Source organism: Lactuca sativa, chromosome 9 (genome assembly GCF_002870075.4).
Source record: "Lactuca sativa cultivar Salinas chromosome 9, Lsat_Salinas_v11, whole genome shotgun sequence".
In the NCBI taxonomy this organism is placed as follows: Eukaryota; Viridiplantae; Streptophyta; class Magnoliopsida; order Asterales; family Asteraceae; genus Lactuca; species Lactuca sativa.
The window spans coordinates 25,145,646-25,152,004 of NC_056631.2; the positions used below are offsets into that span (position 1 = coordinate 25,145,646).

At 35.7% G+C, this 6,359-nt stretch overlaps 1 long non-coding RNA gene across 1 annotated transcript; it reads right to left on the bottom strand.

Moving 5' to 3' along the window:
* Positions 1-4,738: 4,738 nt before the first annotated feature.
* Positions 4,739-6,059, bottom strand: LOC122196172 (uncharacterized). The gene is made up of 2 exons (XR_006187433.1): positions 5,757-6,059; positions 4,739-4,994 (listed from the first exon to the last, which is right to left on the bottom strand). It is a non-coding gene; the product is annotated as an uncharacterized LOC122196172 (long non-coding RNA).
* Between the last annotated feature and the right edge of the window lie 300 nt (positions 6,060-6,359).

A 6,359-nucleotide genomic window follows, 5' to 3' on the forward strand; every position in this document is an offset into this window, starting at 1 on the left:
CAAAGTAATGCCAAGTTGAGTAAGACTCAAAGTCCGAGAATTACCGATACAAAGTAATGCCAAGAAAGTAGTGTAGATCCAGAATCTACTACAGTTTTGGGCACATCTTGGAGGTAATGAGCTGATACCTTTCCTTCGTTGCTTCTAGATTTATTCTTGAATGAGATTTGGGGCCATTTTTGGTATGATTGAGATCCACTTCGGGTTTGGAGTCCAGATCTGAGGTTGCTACTTCAGATCTAGACTTGTATTGGTCCAAAAAGTCATAAAGCATCAGTTATTGAATTGTTGGTGAAGCCCTTTTGTCTAAAACCCAAGCCCTAGTGTGTTTTGGGCCTATATCTCTTTGGTTTCACGTAAAGTTTGCAACTTTTTGTGAGGGATAGATTGTAGAAGGGTGGATCTACGGATTGTAGCCTCAACATTGCTCGAAAAGCCTCTAAATGGATTGAGAACTGGAGAGACTCGGCGAGTCACATGGATGTACTCGACGAGTTGTATGAACACGTGCATGGACTCGACGATTTGGAAGAACAACTCGGCGAGTCTGTTGAAGATTGCCTTGGACTCGGCGAGTCAGGTTGCAGAACCCCAACCTCTTTTGGTTAAAGCCTTGGATTAGTGATTCGGTTGGTGACTCAGTGAGTTGGACAGGATGGGACTCAGAGATCGTTGGACTCGGCGCATCTTGGGGCAACTCAGCGAGTTAAGTTGTGTCATTAGAGTTTTCTGGGTAAGGGAACTCGGCGAGTCGACGGGGTGACTTGGTCATGAGAGATTGCTATGATCGATGATCTGTGAGATAGTTATATCTGATATTTGTACTCATACTGTTGATGTGCTTATTGATCTGTTAGGTCGGCGTCCTGGTAATTGGGACAGTATTATGTCAGTGACCTAGTTTAGGTCGGTATCCTGGTATATAGGATGATGTTATGTCATTGACCTGGTTTAGGTCGGTATCCTGGTATATAGGATGATGGTATGTTAGTGACCTGGTTTAGGTCGGTATCCTGGTATATAGGATGATGCTATGTTAGTGACCGGTTAGGTCGATATCCTGGTAAGGATGATGCTATGCTTTATGATCTGCTAGATCGATTTGTTTGCCTATGGACTGTTATGTGATTTCCTGTTATATGTACACATGGTTATTTGCTTGATGTTTGGGTTGAGGCGGTCCTGCTTTGTGCTGAAGGCCAACATACCCTACGAACGGTCTGGATAGATTGTAGGCCCGTATGGCGGTCCAGTCATACCAAAGGCTCGGATAGATCTAGATAGACTGAAGGCCCGGTGCGGGCGGTCCAGTCATATTGTAGACTCAGAGAGTGGACCAGGTGAACTGAAGGCCTGTTGAGGGTGGACCAATCACGTTGCAGACTTGAGAGGCATGGCTGTTTTGTATTGTGATACAATATGTTATGATTATGGTTATATGTGGTTGGTGTTTTGGGGGTAACCCACTAAGCTTTCGGGCTTACAATTTAGTGTATTGTTTCAGGTACTTCAGGAGATTATGGCAAGGCGAAGGCGTGATCGTACTGCTCCTCATGTTTTATGATTCATGTGATATGGTTCAAGGGGATACTATGATGTTTAAACTATTTTGAAAATAAGATGTATGAACTTAATGGGTTTTAAATGAAATAAAATATTTTAAATTGGCTCAAATTTTTGGTTGTTACAGTATAAGTAAATCCATACTTAAAACTATGTTTGTAATGAATCTTTGAATATCCTTGAAAACCAAATTATACTGTTACATAAGTAATTTCATACTTAAAATAGTTTGAAAGCAACCAAGCACATGCTTTGTAGTGAGAGAGAGAGAGAAATCTCACTTAATGTTTATAGTGAGTCCTATAACTAAGCTATGTTCCTAAATGTACCCCCTACAACGCTTCATTGGATGTTGTAGTAACAATTGTAGACACTTATCACCCGTTTCGATTGATCAGTCGAGGTTGTAGCTACCAACCGCAGGTGGGGATGTCAACCCTGTATAGATCTATACATATGTATCTCGCTCCGAAGATTAATGGTTATAGTGGTGTAGGTATGTTAAGTGTTTAGACTCAGCTAATGAATATAGTCTCACTAAAAAGTCGTTAACCAAAGTATGTGAATAGCTCTCAGCCCTAACTTAATTGTGATTAAGTCACTAGGCATAATGAATTTCATTGTATAAAGTTTATAAAATCCGAGTATGCTTGGTATGAATGTAAAAGTGTAATGTACTCGTTTTTATAAAGATGTATGTTTCAAAATAATGAACATGTATACATGTATAAGCTTTATGTATTTAAACAAATAAATATACATGAATAGTAATAGCTTGAACCATTGAAATACTACAAAGTTTTATAACGTGCTTGTTACAATATACAATGTCACATAAAAATCATATATTTTTGTATCATGTAGCATTTCTTGTGTGGACTAGTTAATTCACGATAAAATAACCACAATACGTATACAAAAAGTTTATACTAGTTTATTTGTAACGATATGTTACATTGTTAAATAACAATATTATAAACTAGGATTATTGTATTTTTACATAAAAGGATAATTTTTTTTGTATAAACGAAGTATATAGGCACATGTATCCCCCCCCCCCCCCGAAATAATTAAAAATATTAAAAAGGTTGAAGCATGAGTTCGATTTGTACGAAGTCGTTTTTTTTTAGAAGCTTGACGTGAGAAACCGCAAAATCACGTTTCTTGAACTTTGAAATATGTTTGGGACCATTTCGTAACAATTTAAACTATTGGGGGCTCTTGGTAATTGAGTTAACCAAAATAGGACTACTTTGGTTAAAATAATTCAAGGGAGGGATTGAAATGGTTTAAGTGGAATTAAAGTTTGAGACTTGGACTGATTTTGTTAAGAAATCTTCATGGGAGGGGCTGTTTTGTTTAAAATTCACCAAAGTTTTGGAAATGGACTCATTTTGTATAGATGGTCCAACTGAGGGTGTATATTGTTCATTTTATAAACACAAAATGATTTAGGTCTTTTATGTGAAGAAATCTCATGGAGGGACTGATTGTGTTTAATGGTCCAAACTTAATGAAATTAAGGTTTTTTACGTCCCGTGTTCATTGTCTGATCGGGGAAAGGAAATAGAGAAATACGAACAGACGAAGCGGTGAGAGAAAACACGAAGTTAGACGAACGAAAATGGGGAGAATGAAGCACGAAGGCTCGCAGGCGAGAAGATATCATCTCCGGGGGTCGACGAGGCGAAGAAAGAAGATGGGGAGAAGCAGCGAGGCTACTTTTGTCCTCGTCTGGCTTTGAGGTGCGAAGGAGGGAAGGGTCCGATGGGGGTCCGGTGAGGCGTCGCGAGCAGCCGCAGTGACGAAGACGAGGTCCTCGCAGGTTGTTCGTCGATGGGAAGAAGAGAGAGAGAGAGAGAGAGAGAGAGAGAGAGAGAGAGCGAGGGGCGAAAAGGGAAAGCGATTCAGGAGTTTTCAGATTGAGGGTTTGGTGTGGCAAAGGGGTTGCGAAGGAAGAGGCAACAGAAGCAGCGGTGCTGTTGGTTGTCTCGGTGGGTGCCACGAGGGCTGCTCAAGCAGCTCCTTGGCTGCTTGCGTTAGCTCCGATGGTTGCAGGTGAGTGGACGGGGCTGCTTCAGCAGTTCCCTTGTTCTTTCTTCTTCTTCTTCTTCTTCTTCTTTTTTCTTTTTTTCTTTTTTATAAAAATCAATGGAGGAAAAAAAGGATGTTCGCGTTTGATTTTTGACAGGGGAGGAAGAAGGAAGAACGAAGGGAGATCTGATGTTCTTCTGGTTTGTATGAATACACGAGGACAAGTGTTCTTGGCAGAAAATTAAAGAAGAAAGAAGGCTTTTGGCTTTGTTTTCGATCATCAGCAAGGGAAATGGTGAAAAAGGGTGTTATCTTCTTGATTTCACAGGTAAACAACAACTCTAGTGGGGAGTGTTCTTGATAGGTTACGAAGCATGAAGAAGGAATGCAGGAGTGATGATTTTTTTTTTCTTTTGTATTAAATGTTGGCAGTGAATCGATGTAGAAAAGAAGGAAGAAAGTAGGAGTGTTTTGAGTGAGATTTTGTATAAAGATGAAACTTGGAAGCAACCTCTACCTTAGCTGTTAATTTTTACATCATATTGATTGATTTGATTTTTGATTTACTTTATGTATTATGTGCTTTCTTTGGTGAAAATTGAAGCAAAGGTTCTCAGTATTATGTGTATTAGTTTGTATTTCGTTGAATTTCTCTTGTTAAGATTTTTCAACAACCATTATGAGACCATCAAAATGGTTGAGAAGACTAAAAAGGTTGAGAAGGTGAAAACACTTCTGGACCAATCATTTTATAAAGGTATATTAGTAATTGTATATTTAATTAAATTAAAACAAATTAAATTTAAATCTTAATTTCCTAAAATTTAGAGATATTGATTACATTTACCTAAAAGAAAAGATTAACCATTTTTTTCATTTTCTTATTAATGGATGATAAAAATAATTTGTATTTATTTTTCACTCAAATAAAAAAAATAGATTTTTTTAGTTTATAAATCATCAGAATATTTTCAATCATGTATGAATAAAGCACATATGTAATTATAAAAATATACAATTGTAATCCTAAATGAATAAACCATAATTTAGAGATAAAAAAATTCATTTATAAATGAATAAAAAAAACTAATAATCGTAAATGAATATACTAGCAAATAAAAAAAAATCAATACATTAATAATTCATTATTAAACACTATTATATTGATAAATAGATTTTCCAAAGATTGAGTTTATACATTTATATTCATAAAAGAATATGTCAAGACTAATTTCTTACATTTATACATGATTATATTCAAAAACGATTAAACCACCTCAATGGAAAAAATTACAAAATTCATCACTGTATCAACCATTTTCTTGAATCGGTCGCAACCTCATTCTTCTGTTTGAATCAAATGGCTCGCGAGCTTGTGTAACGAGTAGTAGTGATACCTAAAAAAATTCCAACATTCATTTTCCGTTGATCAATATCTACAAATTGACAATACCATGTAAATACAATAAAATGATAAAATGAATGATTAGTAGCAAATCATATGTTGTTATAATCATAAACGATTATAATTGTTCCTCTCATCGTGTTGCCAATAGTTATAATCATAAATTATTATTATCGGTGTCTTCTAATCATATGGACAACAATATTTATAATCATAAATGATTATAACGAACACAACCAAACATTGTTTTTTTATTAAACAATTATAAGATGTAAAACCACCCTACAGTAAATGGATTCACTTTTAGCGAATTCTAAATATTGAAATCATCAAATATAATTAATAAGCAAACAAAATTTTGACTAAAAACTATAAAATAAGTGTAAAAAAACAAATATCTTGAATTTTGTGTGAGGACCTTACTTTATTCTATTTGCAGTCTTTAAGACCCAAAACAAATTAACACATGAAAAGGTTTCCTCTTTAACTTTCCTTCTTCCCCTACACTAACTTGGTTGCAGGTATTCATAATAAAAAGAAACGAAAACAAATTTATTTTGGATCTTTGTTTTGATTAAACCCACCAATAAAATTTACATTTCAATTTATTTTGTCTATTTAGATTTCTAAACATCTTTGCTTCCCTTTTTACATAAAGATGATAATCAAAATAATATAAGAAAAACGAAACATTAAAATCAAAAGAATATCTGGAAAATTGAAACACGAACACGAAAAAAATAACAGTACGTACCAGAATAATAATCACAGCTTCCGACCACTAGGGCTACCATCGGCTCGTTGGGCCACCCAATATCGCACGCCACAACCAAAATCGACTCTAAAACCGCTGCTACACCATCCCCCTTCTCGAACTGTCTCTGAATCCACTTCGTGCTCTCCCTTCTTTTTGCATTTTTAAGAGAAAAGGGAACCCTATTGTAGTTGGAATCGATTAAGATTCAAAGAGGGAACCAAAAGTGTAAACAACAATGTTTAGACCAGGGAGGAGGCTTGATAGTGGTTGCAACGTGAGATGATGATGATGATGAACTGATCCTGGTCACGTGTGGTTGATGGATGCGTTTTTGTTGATGAAGCTTAGGTATACACGGAAGGAAGAAAGAGACGACAAAATGAAAGGAAATAGATGAGAGAGAAATTTTAGGAATCAACTAAAGTAGAAATTACTGTTATATCCTTATCACAATTTTGAATTTATACTTTAATGCAAGTAGTTTAAGATTTTTACATAAATGACCCATTTGAAATTAGCCTTAGATTTAGATATTTAAATGGTCTAGATTTGTTCTCGCGTTCTCAACCTTTTAGATGTTCTCATTTGATCATACTCCTA